This window comes from Grammomys surdaster, unplaced genomic scaffold (genome assembly GCF_004785775.1).
Source record: "Grammomys surdaster isolate TR1022 unplaced genomic scaffold, NIH_TR_1.0 125901, whole genome shotgun sequence".
Classification (NCBI taxonomy): Eukaryota; Metazoa; Chordata; class Mammalia; order Rodentia; family Muridae; genus Grammomys; species Grammomys surdaster.
In genome coordinates, this window is record NW_021620725.1 from 4,129,554 (window position 1) to 4,148,751 (window position 19,198).

The 19,198-nt window shown below is 37.9% G+C and overlaps 1 pseudogene; it reads left to right on the forward strand.

The window, feature by feature from the left end:
• Positions 1-19,198, forward strand: part of LOC114608443 — a 201,911-nt pseudogene that overhangs the window by 158,306 nt on the left and 24,407 nt on the right.

The following is a 19,198-nucleotide window of genomic DNA, read 5'->3' on the forward strand; positions in this document are numbered from 1 at the left end:
GAGGGAGAGGGAGAGAGAGAGAGAGAGAGAGAGAGAGAGAGAGAGAGAGAGAGAGAGAGAGAAGCTAGTTGAAATAACAAATTATTGTGCACACTCAAATGTGAGGTAGTGTGAATTTCTCCAAAGTGATGTTGTGGGTTTATGTGTTGTACCAGAAAAACACATACCTTCTCCATACAATCCATAAGGTCATAGTATGGTATATTTCATTATGCATTTGCAAAAGTAGAAGTTGGTTGCACAGCATGCTGAATGATGGCTGCAGAGCCATGGTGGATGTTGTGAACGCTAGGGCAGCAGACAGGCTTATGGAGTCTGTAAGTTGCCTTTGTGTGGGATCAAATGTCTTGTACAACATCTTTTGAGCAGAAGACAAGCAAGGATTCTAAAAACACTGTTTACATGTACGAGAGCAATATCGTCAACCCGCTGCATTGCAATGACTCTACTGATTTGAATTTGCCTCAATTAAAGAGCTCTTTCATTGAACTAAAGTTTCTAAAAACGTTACTTAATGGCACCACTGTACTTTTACTCCGTTCATTCAGCCGAAACCCATGTGCTTGTTATGTTTGCTTTTATTCTCCTGTTCTATTGTAGAATCGTAACAATAAAAGTGAATTTAAAACACTGAATTTTAATTCAGAAACCACCTTTGCTTCCAATGAGACAGCATGCTGTACCTGCACAATCTTAAGGGCTGTGGAGCTACACTAGTGTTTGGAATGTGACATAGCATGTCAGTTCTAAGCACTGAGACTGCAGGCTACTGCCCAATGATGACTTCATTTCATGATTCTTCTGCTTCTTTATCTATGAATTGAAGAAGGGATTATTCACTTAACAGAGCATTTGGCACAAACTGGACACATACTTGACACCCCCAGCCAGGCGCTGTTGTTAGCAGCGTAACAGGAACCACACTGTAATCATCTACACCATTTTAACTGACTAGAGGGATGAAGAAAACATTGGGCATATGTATTCAGCTTCAAAGTTTGTGAATATGGCTCTAGCTTCAGACAACGCAGAATTTCCAGAGGGTGATGCTGGAGTTAAGCCAATGTCTTTCAGAGAGTGGCAGGGGAAACCAGCCAGTGTTTCTTTGTAGTAGCATGGTATGCTCTGTAAAAGCAGAAGCTGAATGACCAGTGATAGCTGATGTGGGCTCTCAGGTATGGTAAAAGCTATAGGTCCAGCTGATTCTTAATCAGCTTAGGCTGCAGATTCCAGCCCTTCTCCCCCATCAGGTAGTCCACTTTTCCCTCATCCTGTTTTCTGTTGATTCCTCCACCTTTCCCTTTTTATTACTTGTCCTCAGTCCTACATGTGATGGTGATACAGACCCAGGACACCATTTACCCTTTTTCCTTCACTACCATCTACCACACTGCCCTCAAAAGTACTCTTTCTCTTGAAGACAAGATGGACACACTCAGTCTGAACAGTGACAACTATATAAAATTTCTTCAACTCCACCAAGTTTAGAGATTTACAGCTTGTAAGTTGATACCAGTCCTCCAGATGTCACTGGGAACTTTACCAAAGGTGAGAAAACAAATAAATGAACAAACAAACAAACAAAAAAACAGAACAAAAATAGTTTTCTATGTTTTTTTTAATGGCAATGATAGTTGTCTATGGATCACATCTCTGTCTGAATTATTTTCCTTGGGCCTTCCGTTAGCTAAAACTATGCATGTCAACTATAATATAATATACATCTCAACTACAACTAAAATGTTTCTAGCTCATTCAACACTCAGTAAGTGAACTGGATGAATTCAGGTATCAGAGTAAGTTATGGGAAGGCATTTTGTGGGGCTAGAATTTTATGGTTGAGGAAAAGGTTTGCACCTACTTTTCTCTAGCATTCAATCTGTCCCATAGATATTTTTCAAACTTAGGAGATTTTAGCAGATGCTGAACTACAGAGTCTAAGAAATGTTCTAGCCTGGAGGACTTTGGTTTACATCAGAAACAAAGACGGACTTGTGAAAACACAGGTCTCTGGGCAGTATCTGAATCAGTAAGTATGGGTTGAGGTCTAGCATTCACAAGATTCCTCATGGCAAGGGCCTGGGGATCACACTTTATAAATACTGTCCTTTTTATCACCACGTGTCTCAACCAGGCAGAAATCTTATAAAGTTCTCACTAGGTAATTTTTGAAATTATTCAAATTACACTTCGCAATTCTATTTCTAAAAGAAGAAAAATCTTTACAGCCTGGATTATCTACAAAGTTTTATCATTGTCATCTCTCCTTACCCCAACCCACTCACTTGTCATGATCTCAGGAAAATCCTATTTTTTATCTACCTACTTCCTAACATGTTGATAGCTCCATTTTGGGTGGTCAGAATCATGTTCAGTGATAATATGAAATTAAACTAAAAGTCATCATCTCTCCCTTTAAAGGGAAAAGATTTTTAATATAAAGAAGCAATATAGTTCACTTGAAAATATCAAAATGTAAACCCTCTTATGCTTTCCTTGGGGTGAATGAAAGAGAAATATTGATTAAACAAAGTGACTTTGGGGAAATAAAAGACTGTGATGGTAGATCAGGAGAGAGAGAGAGAGAGAGAGAGAGAGAGAGAGAGAGAGAGAGAGAGAGAGAGGAAGAGAGAGAGGAGAGAGAGAGGAGAGAGAGACAGAGAGACAGAGAGAGGAGAGAGAGAGACAGAGAAAGACAGAGAGAGAGAGACAGAGAGAGAAAGACAGAGAGAGAGAGAGAGAGAGAGAGAGAGAGAGAGAGAGAGAGAGAGAGAGAGAGAGGGAGACAGAGAGGGCAGAAGGGGAGGAAAATCAGTGTTTTCCAGCACCTACTGTGTTTGGCACTGGAGAGGCCTCCACAGGGTTTCACAAGAATATCCAATTAGTCAGCAATGCACACTGCACAAATGCTGCATTTCCCTCAGTGTAGGAGAATGGATCACATTGGATGTTCCACCCTCTCCACCCGTATAAACAACAGACTTATGAACCATACTAACTGCCCAATGACCTCTATCATATCCCTTATTTGTGTGGTAGAGAAAAATCAGGATAACTAAGTGACCACTAAAAGGGTAATTTGCCTGAAGTCATATTGCTGTTGAGTAAAGAAGCTGAGCTCCACTGTAGGTTTGGCTAGTAAGTCTGCAAGGAGTCCTATAAAGAACTAGGTTGTTTTCCTTTTATATAGGAGATCCCGTGGTGTGTTTTACATAGAAAAAAATAAATGCATCGCTACACAACACAGAAAGACCGATCAATAGGTTAGAACATTGCATATCTGAACTACATTTCCCTCTCTCCTTTCTCATTAAGGTCTCTCATTCTTTAACTGTGGCAGTACTTCATGTGCTGGAAGAGAGGCAGGAGAAAGATGAGGGTTCAGGTCAAAAGGAAAGTGTCACTTCTCAAAGCTGTGCATATGCTCTGAGAGCAAAAGATGGGTGCTACAGCAGACTCTGGAGAACTATCTGGAGTCCCAGATGCAATTCCATGAATATCATGAGTGCCTGTTTTGTTCTCTGAATGGGTCAACGCAAAGGAAAGCAAAAAAAATCGAAATTGCTGCTGTTAAGTGGCAGGCTGCCAGAAATCGGAGAGAGCCCACACTGACACAATATCTCAACTCTAAAGGGAAAATTCAAAGCCAAGATTCTGCATCTCTTTCAAATATCTAACCAATCAGCCTGAAGGTTTCCACTCTCAGACATGTGACCTTCTTTCTAAGACACTCTGGAGTCGACCTGAAGATGCTCCAGGTGCAGATGGAAAGCCGGAGCTGGTACTTCGGTGCTAAAGGATAGCCTGTACCACGTATAAAGTCGAATCCACCCTCATCTCCCACTCCTTATGTAGACGCAGAAGCTTGTACCTGGATAACATGCAATAGGAATGAAAGGGTATCCTTCTCTGGGGGTTCAGTGCATCTTTTCTCCCTCGTTTTATGATGAAAGGTAATACAGGGAAGTCAAAATCAATAGCAGAAATGGGACATAGCACATACAACCCCTACATGCTCTGCTCTTTCAAGTCAGCGCCCTGCAGAGGAGGAGCAGCATGGGAACCTGAAGTGGCATTTCTTCTTCCTCCTTATGGACTTCCATGTAACATAGCTTTTGGCTACTGAATTGAATTCTGTATTGAACGGATTTAGTTTTGACATGGCCAGCATGGCACAGCTGGAGATGACGCAGATGCTGAGTTAAGTGTAGCATTATGAGTCCCCAGACCTAATATCTTCTTAATAAAGAGTGTTGTTTTGCTTTGGACATAGAGGAAATTGTTTTTGTATGTGCTCAGAATGCAGCCCCTAGTCTATTAAGTTAAGATGTGGACTTTGGAGAAACCTAGTTAGGTTTGTGCACGTATTACTCCAACTTTTGCACCTGCACATTCGATGTGCTCTAGGGCTGAGAAAATATACAAAGGAGGTGTGGGTGACTCTAACAGGCTTTGTGCTAGTAATATCAAACCACAAGGAGCAGTGCTGGCTGCCGAGAGCCAATAAACTTGGCATTGAAAACTGACAGACTGTCCAGATGGCAAACGTCATTCAAGTGTATATTATATTTTGAATAGGATTATCCCTTAAACCCCTTATAACTCTTTAAATTCAATAAAGAGATAAATCTTTGCAGTACATAATGAACTTAAATTTACCATCTCCCACTCTCTCCAAGAAATCATAAGTCACTCAGCACAGGTAGTATGAAGAATATATTGCCTATAGATATTCAACAGTCTATAGTGAAAGCAGTGTAATATTTGTTCATCTCCCCATTATTTATACATATTCAACCTTAAACTAGTTTCATGTGTATTCACTGTTCTTTCTTTATATGTAGATCATGATTGGGAAGCATGAGTTCATCATTTTACTTTTGTTTCCATGGCCTTTTACAGTCTAAAATTTCACTATACACTAGAGCATCAAGTTAATGTGTTCTATGAATCCAACTGATAAGTCAATAGCTACCATTTTCCAGGGAACAGAAATATCAACAAACACACATACACACAATTTTGAGCTTTCTTCAACTATAAACGTAACCCATTCCCAGACCCAAGTCAACACTCCTGTATGTAGTCTCACACTATTAAAGTTCACTTCCTCTGATGTTCAAACAGATACTTGAAAGTTAGCCAGGTCTGCCAGTTACGCTGTATAAGCTTTATGCTGACAGCTTAATTTCCGTTGCCTTAAACACCTGCTTATACCTGGATTTGGAAAGAGCATTGTAAAGTTGGATTCCACTATGATTCCAAGATTTGAATGCCCTGAAAGAACAAAGGTATATTTCTTCTTTGTCACAACACATCCTACCTACATCAGGAGCATTGCCAGTTCAGTGTTATAAAGAAACTGATCATAATAAAGTGTGCACTCATTCCCAAGGTTTTCTCTTGGACATAACACATATTTAGTTAGCCAGAGGAAAACTGACACAGCCATCTCTCCTACCAATTGGCTGCTGAATTATAATCAACCTCTAGGGAATGGCAGAGAATGTTTTGGAATGATAGTACACTTTATTCCTCTATGTCAAGCTTCTCCACTTGTCAGTACTCAGACAAAACGTATTTAGTAGAACTATATTTGATAGGAAGTTTTCTTTCTTTTAAGGTACTTCAAAGACATTAACACACACACACACACACACACACACACACACACACCTATACAAAGCATTACAGATAATGAATTGCAATGAGATCTGGCCAAAGTCACTTCATTAATTATCCTCACTGCACACTGACCATGAGTACAGAAAGGTTGTTCTGGGCACTCATTCATGCTTGGTTACTTACATGCTCTGTCTTTTCCCCTTTCTTTCCTTTTTTAAAAAACTTTATGTTTGCATCACTGTGAATTTAACATGGGTCCGTCCCGTCTGGGTACTTTACTACTGAGATACACACCTGGTCTTCGTCTTCAATTTTCATTGTTTTTCTTTCAGGGAGAACCATAACGAGTTGTCCAGCTTTGCTTAAAAATAGTGGCCTTCCTGCCTCAGATTCATGAGGAACTAGAGTTACAGGCCCCTTGCACCTGTCTGGCACCCCATGACTCTTTTAATGGATCCAGTTTTAAATTTGCCAAAATTCTCTGTCTATCTAATGTAATGTCTTCATTGTAACTGTATAGAAACTGGGCTGTATGGATTTGCCTTTATCATTTATGTTTGTTTTTTGATAAAAGGTTTCTCTGTGTAGCCCTATCCTGGAACTTGCTCTGTAGACCAGGCTGGCCTTGGTCTCAGAGAACTGACTGATTGTGCCTACTGAGTGCTGGGGCTGAATGTATGCACCACCACCATCCAGCATTATCATTTATTTTTAAGCTAGAAGTTTGGGAGATTGATTGAACAGTTTCATTCTCAGTTTAATTCAGGGGGATATAACGAGAACCAATATAAATATGTTGGCCATCCATGGTTCACAAAAGATATACAATTAGAAAATTAGAACATAAGCTAACAGATATGTAACCACATTAGGAATGCAAGGATCCACTTAATAACAATCAACTAACAACATCATATGTATTTATGTACTTGAAATCATTTCATTAGTCTGAAAATTAAGCATATGCTGCTACTGAGAGAAAGGACAAGAAAGAGTGGTTTCCTCAGGAGACTGGTAATGGCACACAAAGCTATTTATCTTGAGATTATAGGGCTGGCTTCTATGAAGACGCTAAAGACAGTTATTGCTACTTTATGGCCTATATGAAATGAACTATCATTATCAGTTTAGATGCTCATTTTAGCAGGCTGTCACCACGATGTGAGTTTGGAAACCTCAACGCCCATGTGGACCACTGTCAGTTTGAAGAGATAATAGAGTTTATTGAAAAGAATCCTTGGCTACAACCCAGGGGATTTGAGGTCTAATTCAGTTGTGACTTTCAGAATAAGTGACTTGTCTGTCACGTTTCTAGGGTGGGGCTATGGTTAGGAGGAGAAGGGCAAGAGATCAGAGGATCTCCAAAATCCCTTCTAGCCCTAATATCAGGCTGTTTCATGTACAGGGACGTGCACTCTGGCAATTCTGAATAGGAGTTTTCTCTTTATTCTCTCCTGACCTACCTGCCAAATAGCCACTGGCTTTGCTTTCTGATTTTAGTCCAGGTTGATTTCCAGGAAAAGTGAAACAGGACACCAGCTTTTCAGTTCCCTGTTCAGATGAACAACTTACATATTATCTTAGGATAAATTTTTAGGTTTATGTATGTAGACTCTTACTCATTCAAAGATCTCTCTTTTCCTTTTCCTTACTCTCTTCCTTGCTTCCATTCACCCGCTCTCCACTCCCCTCCCCCAGTTCCTCTTTCTTCTTCTGTTCCCTCTTCTTTCCCCTCTGCTGCCCTCCCCTCTCCCCTCTCTCCTTCCTTCTGTGTCTTCTACTCTCTCATCTTCTCTGTGGACCTTTGTTTCCTCCTCTTCCCTCTAATCTCATCTTTTTTCTTAAATTTTATTGTATATAACCACCCACCACACAGTATTCCAGAAAACTTCCTAAAGAAAATTAATTTTGAGTGCATTTCTAAACAAATAAATGGTATTTTTCAATATGAAACCTTTTATTTATTCAAAAGAGAGCAGGTATATGGGTGCTCTGAGACCCTACAAAAATGTAATGCCTACAGCTTTTACAATTTGTATTGCTATTAAAAAAAGAAAAGCTACCAGGACAAGTCTGTGTGTTTATAACCTATTTAGTTACACCATACCTGTTGTCCTTACCAGCCTTGACCCTCTCTATTCTCAGTAAAATCCTAAAGCAGCTTATTAAAAACTCCTTTGTTAGAAATGGTGGCATGATTTGTACATGATGGAAAAAATGATGGTTTATTTTCTCTTAAAATTTGGACTTAGATACTTAAAATTAGAAGACTAGTATTGACGCCTTATAGGGCAACTTCATCAAATACCAAATTGAGGCAATTGAGAAGACACCATTACAATCTCAAGCCACAAGAGTGTAAGAGTAGGTTGTATACAATACTCAAGCCAACCATTGAGATGTCTCTATGCCAATTTCATGTGCACTGTTATTCTAGTCCTCAGAGAGACAGATGAAGAAGCCGGCATCCATATCACTTATGACATTTATTCAAGGTCACTCGTGAGTTGAGATTTGCTTTCTGACTGAATAGCAGATTCTTTGAGCCAAGGAAATTCCCATCCTAAATCCCTGAATGTACTTTCAGGGAGGAGTGGGCTTCATTTCAGCACATCTGTTTTTGGAAACTCATGAGTCCTTGTCTTACTCACTAGGCTTAGTTTCTTTGAATGAATGAAGAAGTGAGATGATTAGATGTGGAATAACACTAGATGCAGCCAGGTATCTCTTTAAAGGTCCTCTTCCTATACAGGGAACTGCTGAGCTACCTTATGTCTAGAACTATTCCTTCACATGCTATGCAAGGAAAGTCATGTCTACTTAGAGAAATTACAAACACTCAAATGGAAGTTAGCATGATGTTTATTGGGAGAGATCTTGGGCCTGGGACTTCTCAGCAACATATCTCTATATAAGGGAGTTGGGTCTTAGATTCTACTACCGTAACTGGAAGATAGTAGACATTATTTAAGGGCCTAGTTTGTACTTTATGCAGAATGATGTACGTTTGATTGTTTAAATATTTTAGGTCAAACACAACATGCAAAACAAATGTCATGACTTCCTGTCGGTCTTTCACTCTTTTACCTTGGATTCCTGCTGACAAGACAGACAAACACTGCTTGGTAAACGGACACAAACACTTGGCCAGCACCTTTACAATCTTGACAGCTTTAGAGAGTTCTGGAGTTCCTTTATACAGCATCAGTAAATCTATTACATTTAAATAAAACCTGCATTGTCTCCTTTGATCAGTTCTAATCATAAACCTTGCAATTCATGTCCTCTGAATTATAGATGCAGTCTATTTTGTTTTAAACACACTAGCACCTCCAACGCCTTCCAGAGATTTAGTCGTCAGTTTATAGGAATGAAGAACTGGACAGTGATCCATTACCACTGCACTGGGAATTGATTTGGGGGAAAGACCTGCGATTATAGGATAGAATGTGAATGCGGATGGTTTGGGCCAATCTCAGCTCTGATTTCTACACTTGTGTGTGGTGCAGTGTGAGTGACATGGGGCGTGAGGAGTGCTTCATAAGATGTAAAAAGAACTGATTGATTTATCGATCTAAGGAAGACAGTCTCCTTGACGGAGACATGCTGTCAAACAGTGGCAGGATGCGAGGCTAAAAGCCCTCCAGATTGATTACTCTACCTGGCACCTGATCCCTCATCACAGTGTCAGGTGAAGAGTTCTGGAAATGTACTCACAGCTGCATTAATGAGATAGGAGGAGAGCAAACAAGGAGCCCAGGTCAGCCACAGCTCTGTCTGGGAGAGACTTTCCCAGGGCTTTGTGTTTCTACAAGGCAGCAAGTACCTCAGACAGTGTGAAACACACAGGCTGACAATGAGACAAAAGCGCTAACTCTCCTGCAACTGTGTGTAGTTTCAACGACACCTCAAGGTGTCGGGTTCTTGGGATTGGGTTTTCCTATCAGTCTATCAGCCACTCTTTCTAAAAAGGGACAGTTTCAGTTTGAACATTTGCACCATTGGAAACTGCTCTGTAGATAGCCTAAGACACACACCTGGAATAGGATGCAAAGCACTTCCCTCCTTAACTGTGCTGGAGAACCTCACAAAGGTCACTACATCTTATATTAGAGATCAACAGGAGAACTTAAAAGGAAAACACCTACAACTTCACAATGTGATCTTTATACACTTACTTTTCACAGTAAGTCACAGCCAAAGATCAAACACTGAGTGATAATCATGTAAGGCACCTATATGCTAAGACAAAAACCAAAAACCAAAACGATAAACCAAGTAAATACAGAAAAATCGTACTTTTTTATTTTACTTTGTTTTGTTTTTATGACAGGAGACAGAAAGTCTGCATAGAGTTTAAGAACATTTACTGCATTTTCAGCACCCTGTATCATTTTCCAAACATCTGAACATTCCTGGGCATCTACCACCCTTACAAACTCATCTGAACTCTGTGGGCACAAGGCACAAAGATAATCATGTAAAAGCTTGACAGATTAAAAGAGGAATTAGCTAGTTTCAAATACTGAAGGAACGTATATTTAATGTAAAATGTTTATACGCTCAGAGGGGTAAAAAATTGTCTACACATGTGTAATATTTAAACTGTTAGTCCATCATTTCTAGCATTAAATTAAAAAAACAGAAATTAACAAAATTCTACAATTTTAAAATGAAAGACTACCGTAGCTACTCATAGAAAGTTAAGTTAGTAAAGTAAGAGAATTCCTCATTCAGTTACCCTAAATGTCAGAAACACAGTCTCACCGTATATTAATGTAGGAGGGAACGGAATTTGAACCTCTGTTCTACGATATTTCTGTTGTATTATGACTATATATTCAAACTCTCTAGGCATCTATATTTTCCTGCTACCTTTAAATGTATTAAATATCTCTTATCAATAATAGCAGAAGTATGAACAGCATCAACAAGAACAGAATCTATAATAAATCTCCAAGTTCTCCCAATAGTAACAATACAATCAACTTTTCATCATCTACCTTAACACCCTAATATAACGAGATAGCCAGTCAGTGCCCAATAGTAATAGGTCTCCTTCGTTCCTTGGGAGTAATAACATTATACGTAGAGCACCGAGTGTAAATCTAGAAAATATGCCCCAACTTTAAATGTAACATGAAAGATTGAAAGAACGGTCTTGGGACAGACGAGCACTACAGTAAGAATAAGTTTCTAGCTGGATGACAATAAAATCTGACAAAATAAACGCTTTGTCAGTCACAAATTAAAGAGTAATGGTGACTGCTGAATTTGTCTCTGAGGGTAACCCTTTAGATGGAGCAAGAGTTCCTTCAGGCAGTTTCATAACTGACTGAACATTTCTGCAAAAGGGAATTTGAATACATATGTGAGCTTGATAGAAAAAAAAGAAAAAGAAAAACTGTTGTCACTCATTTCTAACTGAATTTATCATTAACTTCAATTATGGATTCATTAAAAAACCATAGTGGTATTAAAATTATATTTGAAGTCATTTATAGAATCACAGACACCTTCACAGTTTCATATTACAGTGCTTAGAATCCTACAGGTTTTTAATATGATATGCAATTTACACTCCTACCTATTGGGAAGGTACAGCACAATTGAAACTCACTTCCAGCTTTTGTTGCCTACTGTATCAGGAAACGTCAGATATATATCATAAGTTTTATATTTTGGTAATTACAGTGGGAGATAATTGGTTTAGTTCCATTTATTCGTTGAAGTGTTGACAGGATCAAATAGAATTATGACACAGTTGTGGCAGCCCTCAGAAAAATAAATAGAGGCAGGAAGTTACGAAGAAAGAGGTCTCCAGCTTTATTGTCTCACTGTAACCATCACAAAACATTGGAACTTTGCACACGGGTCACCAAAACCTCATAAAAATACTTCTGCAAAGACATTTGCCCAACAAGTTCTTGTTCAGCCTCAACTGGTGCAACCCTTGTTATTGTTCTTGTAGTCAAATATTACACTTTCAAAGGTCATTTGCAATGTTTCAGTTTTGCTTTTTAATATGTACTTTTACTCAATCTGGGAGTATGTCCAAATTTTGCTATTCTTTGTGCCATTTCCTAAATTATGACATTGTTATGAACAGGTACATATCTCAGAACACTATTAAGGTAGACATGTTTGGTTACAGAGGTGGGTTAAGACAAACTTCCACCTTAGAGAGAAGCATTTGGCTAGGAACATGATGAAGATGATGGAGTGCCTGCACTGAGCCTTCTGTGGACTCCATTTCTGTAGTTTGCCTCTTCCTGATCTGGGAAATATTTTATTAGCTTAAATTCACTTCTTTTGGTTAGCATTTCATTACTGGTTCTATGTGAGATTTGATTTGGCTAAGACCTTCTTAAGCAAAGGTTCTTGGAAATGAGATGTTTGCCTTTTCTAGAATGCATGTTTTTCATAGTAAAACAATACTCTCCTAGTGATACCTCAAATTTCCAGAGAATTTATTCTCTGTAAGCACTTCCGCATCACCAGTGAATGATCTTTTAGTTTCGTATCTATTATATTACTTTGAGCCACATAGCTGAATTAACTTTCTTGAATTTTCATTTTTAGTTGTTTCGATTAAATTATATGACATGGTAAATAACTTGATGTTCGAATTTTTAAAAATAATTTCTAATATGTTTTAATTGAAACAGAATCATACAACTCTTCTCTTCCCTTTTGTCCCTCCAGTCCGTTTTCAACTAACCTCCCATGCTCCCTTGCTGACACATTGTGTGGGGCTATGCCCTGTGCAACCACTGGGTCATGGGCTTCTAGGGAGGCGAAAAATGGGGAGTGTTTGAATATGTCTCCTTTTAGGGCAGCCTTTGAGTGTTGGGCTTTAGGGAAGCGCCAAAACACTGCTTAGGGGTAGGAAAACACAGTTTAAGATGGGGGGAGGCTGCATTTGAGGTTCTCTGACTCTCTGGGCATCTAGTAGCCGCTGGATTCAGGAACATGGAATGAGGTCCATGGGCCCAGACAAAGTCAGTACCATTGGGGATCTGCAGGCTGAGGACAGAAATGAACCTGGAGCCATGGAATGGGGAGCTCTGGCTTAGCGCATCTATGATGGCAGCAGCAGTTGTCTGGAAGCTCAGAGAAGCCTTCTAAGAAAAACTTAGGTTGTGGCTCTGTAAGCAAAGGCCTTCTTCATGTTCCCTACTGCAGTTCAATGGAAGAGACAGTCAAAGTTTATCCATACCAATTATTGACTGTTCATCATGGAAAATGGATGCATGCCAATTTTTTAGGATGGAGCAGAGATTAAATCCCTCGGCAGGGAGGAATTTCTAGGAAGGAAATTTTATTGGCTAAACCCTCAGGGCCTCTAGCTTTCAGGACTCCTGACTTTTTATGTTATCTTCAGTTATTCCATTCAATTGCTTTTGAATTACCATGGAGGACTCTGTCCTGGGGCTATGTGACCACAGGTCACGTTTCCTTATGTGGGTAGTGTGGCCTGTGTTCCAAGCCAAGAAACTAGTAGGGAGCAGGGAGGTGCCTATCATCTTAGGTGGGTGCCTGCTTACCAGGGTCTCAGATCCACTCTACCTTACCAAGATTTCGGACATAGTATATTGTTCCACATTGATCACATCTTATTCTTATATTATTATTACTATACATACAGACACAGACACAGACAAACACACACACACACACGCACACACACACACTCTAAACTACAAACGACTGAGCTCGCTTTTGTTGTTTGTTGGGTATATCTTCAAGGTTTACACTTCTCTGCTTTAGACAACAAAGAAGGTGGCTCATCCTTGGCAAAGAATAACTCTACTTTCCTAGAGTCACTACATTCTTAAAGTTCTTTGTATAAAGGTGAGACCCCATAAGGTTTACCTTCTGTGACATTTTGCAGAGTTTGTGTTAAGTTTTTATACATTTTGAAGAATTGTCTAAATAAGCATTCTGCTTTACAGATTGCTTTGGAGATTTTTAGAATTACAAATTTATTTACTAAGTCGATGAGAACCAACATTTTAGTTTCTTGATGTGCAAGTTTCAGTTTGTCATTTTCAGAAATTGGTACTATCATTTAAGAAGTAAAATTTGCTGGGGTAGTTGTTTCTAATATTTCCTTGGCAACCCTTGCCTATCTAGAACATCTTCAGTGATACCCTTTGCTTCTTTTCAAGTGTATGTAAGTCTTCACTGTTCTCTAGTATCTATCTATTTTTCTCTATTTATCTCTGTATCTATGTATTTATCCAACATCTATCTACATATCTATCTAACTATCTAACATCTATCACCTTTATAAACTTTGTGAGTTATTAGTTCTCTCTTTTCATCTTTATATATTCATTACTTGAACAAAGATCATTAGGGCTGCATGGAGAGTACTTTAACTGGCAGAGCCTTCTCCCTGACCCATTTTAGTATGCTTTTTTTTTCTTTTTCTTTTTTTTTAAGAATTATTTATTTATTTAACGTATGTGAGTACATTGTTGCTGTCTTCAGACACACCAGAAGAGGGCATCAGATCCCATTACAGATGGTTATGAGCCACCATGTGGTTGCTGGAAATTGAACTCAGGACCTCTGGAAGAGCAGTCAGTGCTCTTAACCACTGAGCCATCTCTCCAGCCCCCATTTTAGTAGTTTTTAATGTTGCATTTACTTTTTTCTTTCCGTTTATTTCAGTTAGTGTTAGAATGTGTTATATTTATTTCAATTGTCAAGAAAAATTTTGAAAAATATAGAGGAAATTTGGATTCATAAATATTTTAATAAATTTGTCATTATTTTAGGATTGGGTCTAACCCTGTTACAAAGTCTCAGCTTTATTTCATTCTTTTTCCTTTTTGGAAACAGAATCACTATGTAGACTAGGTTAGCTTTGAACTCACAGAGGTTCTCTTGCCTCTGCCTTCTGAGTCCCAAAGTTAAAGTCACCTTTCCGTGCCAGATTTTAAGTCATTTTTGAAGAATGTCTTCAATGGATATTGTTTTCTGGCCTGATTTAATTTTTTTTTTTTTTTTACTTTTTATATACCTCTTCTTATTGGACTTTATGAACTCTATTGAAAAGTCTACTACAATTAAAATTTTTTCACCAATGTAAAGGCTGCCATTTTGAATTTGTCTTACCCTCAATATATTTTCTTTGTTTTCAGTTTTCTAAACTTTGATTATACTGTGCCTAACACTTAAATTCTTTGAATGTATCTATGCAGGGGTCAAATCAACTTTTATTTTTCAGCTTGATTCATTTTTCTAAATTTGGCCATAATGTCTTTGAATATATATTCTTTCAGCCCTGCCTCAGGTCTTACCTAGTGTCATGGGTCCAATGCTATACTCAACTTGTTTGTTGTTGTTCATTTTTTTTCTTGTTCAAAATGGATATTTTTATTGAATATTTTATTTACATTTCAGGTGTTATCCCCTTATTGTATTATGTAAGAAGTCAGTTGATTGGTCCTTCTGATATTCAAACTATCCATTGTGCTTTATGGTTTTTCCAATTGCAGATTCATTCTGTTTGTGATTTCTGTTTTGCTTTTATTGGCTTCTACCTTATTGACATCTTTATGATCACTTCTTTTTAAAGAGCCTCATTTTGTTGGCAGAGACTCTGTTTTCACTGTAATTGTTCACTGAAACATTCTAATGATGAGTTCATTAAAACTTTTGTGAGAAAATATATGGTCTATGCCATCTCAATGATGGTGTCTGTTGATTCCTTTTTAATCAAACTAAAATGAAAAGTGATTGAAATATACATTTTGAGTATTTTGTTTTGAAATGATGAATCCTATACAAACTTCTCTTAGCTGCATCCCTCTGACTCTCATGCAGCTTCAGATCAAAAAAATGAATTTTATTATTGATACAGGTGTAGATAATTTGAAGTTCCACCCTTCCTTCACTGACATTTCAAATAAATATAAATAATAAGTCTCATCGAAATCCAGTATGTAAACATTCATTGTGGTGAGCATAGAGCTTGAATTCCTAACCTCAGCCTTTGCTCGTGCAGCTACTGTAGGCTCATATTTTTTCCTATGGTGTTGGCCATCACCAAGTACTTAGTTTCTAAAGGCTTTCTGTTATTAAGGATGTCTTTTCATAGTTCATTGGTCTTATATATTGGAGTAAATTGTTTTATTTTTCATTTTTGTCTGCACCTTTTGGCAGTTTTAGGTTTCTAATTTCTTCAACTCCAATAGCAATCACCAAAATTTACTATCACATCATTCTTTTAGATTCAGGGACCTAATCAGTCAAACTTCTAGATATGACATATCATATATCATATCATACCATGCCACATCATGTAATATCTTGGCATTTTATTGTATGTAGTTTGAAGATGAAGAAAAATGGCTTAATATCATCTCACCAGTACTCAGAGTTTATTTATTAACAATTAGTCTATAAATAGGTAAATTGGCTGAATCTGGCTGTAGGGTGCTGAGACACACAGCAGTTAAGAGGATTCTCCCCAGGGAGTTTCTTAGACAGAGAAGTCCACAAAAGCTTTCACATTGTTCTTGCTGCAGACTAACTGACCATATCAGAGGTTTTGTCTTCATCTCATCCATTGTACCTGCCTGTGACTGACAACAAAAGCCTAGGTCCCTTGACCTTTCAGGAATTCTACAGATGAGTCAGACTTAATCCCCAGATCAGATCAGAAATCCCAATTGGAGGAAATTTGGGCATTTATAGGAAACTTGGCTAAAATAATTTAATTGGACAAATAACCTTTAAAATTATTATTCAAGTGATCATTTTATAGATATTGGGATAACACAAAATTAATTCATTCCTTTAAAAATATCTCTTGGTAAAAGAGCATAAATATTAATGTCTCTTAAAATTCACAGTCCACTTGAGAATTAGTGTAGTTGCTCTTTGCCTCTGGAAATGCATCTCAACTGAAGAAGAAAAAAGGGTCAGCTAACTCTTCCACACTCAGGTACTTTCTTCACATCTCTGTTATGATATGGAAACTTATTAAGATCTTAAAAATATTCAAAGTCCTTGCTGTTGAGCAACACTTAGTGATAGTTGTCACTGTTATACTAGCTGAACTGAGCAGAAAAGGGCAAAAGAAGAACAAGGAAGGAAGGAAGGAAGGAAGGAAGGAAGGAAGGTAGGAAGGAAGGAAGGAAGGAAGGAAGGAAGAAAAAGAGAGAGAAAGGAAAAAGGGATAAAAGACAGCTTGAAATACAAAAGAATTAAAAACAGTTCGGTGGTGATCCTTCAGCTAAGAGGAAGCAGTTCCTATTCTTTAATGTTTTGAGGCTCCGAAGGGGCTCTCTCTGTACCTTGTAGCACTTTAAAATTTAAAATTGAGGGTGTTACTCAAGTCAAAACAATATTGATTTTTTTCTAAAAATGTGGTAGGACTAAGAATTCTGATTGAAAAATTATATTAAGTAATTAATTTGTTTATTCACCAAAAAGCTGATCTTGGATTTCTTGTAAATTAAATTATCCCCAAGGACGAAGTCATGAAAAGGACAACAGTGCATTTCAGTAAACTCAGAAAGAATAGCTAAGTCAGGACAATTGGAGACTAACAACCAACCCACTGTGTCTTCCCATTCATCAGCTACATAATGATATTTTTTAGGAAAAAAAATACTATTTATTTAGAGTTGAGATGATGTGCCTAACTAAGAAAATGAATATTAAAAATAGAAAACTGCTAGGTGTATAATTAATCTTCTCCTGACTATCCCTGAGCATTAGTACTGCTTACAGCTAGCAAAACTATACAAAATTAAGGTATAAACTGACATTTGCCTTGAACACTAGGGAAACAGAAATCCAATATTAGCCTTATAGCTGTAATCTTTGTGTTTGGACAGCATTAGGATTTGAAATTTAATGAGGGGTTGAACAGAAGGAAGATGTGATTGAGAATGCCCATCCCCCATAGATTCATATGTTTGAATGCTTGTTCCCAGTAGGTGAAAGCATCTGGGAAGATTAGGATGTGTGAAGACAAGTATCCTTGTGGAGTAGGCTTTGAGGTTTCAAAAGCACTTGCTAGTGAGCTTTCTCTGCCTTGTGGTTATACCTTAAGGTGTGAGCTCTCACCTACTGCTCTCATACCATGTCAGCCTACCTGCTGCTGTGCTTCTTGTCATGATGGTTATAGACTTTAATCCTCAAACTGCAAGGCTCCAATAAATTCTTTCTTCTACAAATTTCCCTGTTCATGGTACCTTATCATAGCAATCTAAGAGTAATTTGGATATACAGTAAAGCACCACGAACATATTTTCCATAGGGGGTACCTTATATATTATTTTAGTACTTCTGGTTCCCAGAAGAGACCAAAGATACTTAGATCCCAAATAAAATATGGCCAGAATTTAAGTGAGTTTCACAGCCTCCACAGACTTAGCAGGCAACTGGTGATCTTCAGACACAGATGGACATGGAAATAAATGTATATGCAGATAATAATACAATAAAAATTAAAGATTCCCCCGCACCAGTGCCTCCACATGCTCTCCCATGCCTCTGAGCTGAAGACGAAAAGCTGGAGAACTGTGTAGGAAAGCTTATGCTTTTCTCTAGTATTCTAGCTCCAGATGGCTAGACAAGAATACATGGGAACCAAAATGACTGGTGCAAAATATGACCTCAAAAGATGATTTTGTAATACATTTATATGCAAAATAATATTGCTGGCCTGTGGTACTCAATCATAAACAGAGTAAGGTCAGATTTTCTTGCTCTGTGTGATGGCTAGAAGATGCCTGATTTGCTTAATAATGACGTGAGTAACTTGCTTAAGGTCCAATATCATATCATTTTAGTTCATATTCAGAAATCTCCTAAACTGGCTAAAACTAGCTGTGCAATTTTCTAATACAGTCTGAAAAACACATCAGAGGTCACAAGACATGGAGTTTATGTTCCTCAGTCAGAGAACCACCTCCCATTCATCATTTCTTCACACTGCCTAGCAATTGAAGACATTGAAGAAGTTGCGTCTGCTCTACGATTCTTTTCCTGATCCCTCCTTTCATTTAAAAAAAAATCTCAGGAAATATTGGTTCAAGACAGCATGCTTTCTTTCCCATTAATTCTATGGATAGTAAATGTGGTCAAAGCAAAACAGAAGGACAAATGACAAAAAAAGAAATGAAAACCATCGACCTTTCTCATATTATTGTATCCAGAAACCTTGGTAGATGCTCTATTGAGCATTCTTTTTACTATGTTGCAGGGAAGATGATAGACTTGGAAGTGCCAGAAATTCTGAAACTCTATAAAGCATGATCTTATCAATAATGCATGCTTTCCCCACAGCTTGGTGAAAGTAAATTATTAATATGCCCACTTTTAAAGAGGAAAACAAGCTTGGGCTGGAATTTTTTCACAGTGTTGATGCTCTTGTTCATATATAACATGACCCAATAATTTTTATGCTATCTACACTGTGTAACACTCTGATATTAGTATTCATGCTTGCAGAAAAACAACAGCAACAACAAAAAACAAAAACAAAGATGCCTTGAGTTCTCAGTACTGAGGACAACAGAGGATAGTGTTATTTTTAGTTCAAATG